Source organism: Scardinius erythrophthalmus (genome assembly GCF_964197995.2).
Source record: "Scardinius erythrophthalmus genome assembly, chromosome: 16".
In the NCBI taxonomy this organism is placed as follows: Eukaryota; Metazoa; Chordata; class Actinopteri; order Cypriniformes; family Leuciscidae; genus Scardinius; species Scardinius erythrophthalmus.
The window spans coordinates 5,318,374-5,319,682 of record NC_138236.1 but is presented as its reverse complement, the minus strand read 5'-3'; positions in this window follow the sequence as shown (position 1 = coordinate 5,319,682).

The window sequence follows — 1,309 nt, the reverse complement described above, 5'->3', positions numbered from 1 at the left end:
AAACAGTGTGACAGAAGCTGACAAAATAAAAGTCCCACTGCGTCTAATGAATATTACAGACATTGAAGATTATTTTATTACAGTGGGAGATCTGAATTTAATAAGCTCAGTCTAAAATCTAAAAGCTTCGGGGCAAATAACCAAGATGAATAAATTAATCCAAAAAAAAAAAAAAAGATTAAACCTGCTCAAATACAGATTAGCAGAAGCTCATTTCCGACACATAAATAGTTATAAAGTCATAATTATAAGATAACGGTTTAAATTAATACATACTGTGTGGAAATTAAGAGATAAAAAAATCATTGTGAAATAAAAAGTAGTTTTTGTAATATAATTTTGACTTTTTATCTCATAATTAGGCTATGACTTTGTATCTCATAATTTTAATTTTTTTTTAATTTTTTTTTTTTATTCATCTCATAATTATGATTTACGAACGCATAATTGTTTTCTTAAGCGACAGAAATGGACTTCCAAAGGATTTGGAACAGTCGGAGCTCTAGTTTAAAACTTTACCGCCCTCTACAGTTGAAAAAAAAAAGGTTTATTCATGAAAAGTGGAAATGTATTACAGTTTTTCTGAATTGCTAAAACACATTTCTTGAAACTATCACTCACTTTCTCAAAACCTTAAACAAAACAAAATTTCAAACCACATTCAGCGAACCTCTGACTCATCTGGCAAAAATGAAACAATTGCCTCAAAACCCTTTTGTGCTCAAAATCAAACAATGCTTTCAGATCATACACACAGTGAGTCAATATTATAAACACTACAGATCGTTCATTAGACACTACATAAAAAATGGAGAACACAGAATCCAAAGCACGCAGTTACAGAAAAAAAGTATATGCAACAAAGTAAACAAATTTTGCAATTATGTAAAAAAGTATAGTAGTGACAACTTAATTGTGTAAGGTGAATAAATTGTATAGCCTATATGCACTGCAAGTTTGTACTGAATATTGATTGAATGTCTGTAGATTCAGCACTTGCATACTGTGGAAATACAGTGACCCAACTGCAAAAGCCAAAAAGGATACAGTGAAAAAAACTCTAAATGAAAAGCATGTACAGTACACTCAGAAACCAGTCAGAAACCCTAAAGCCAGATCCAGCCTTGACAACACTCCACACCTGCTCTTCCTCGTCCTCATCTTCCTCCTTCACCACCTCTTACATGCACTCTTCCTTCTCTCCCTCTTATATTGTTTCCATCCATTGTTGATATCAACATTCAGTGCAACATTTTGGGAAAATGTTGGCACTCTGAACTGACTTGGTTAGGTCACATCATTAGAAATA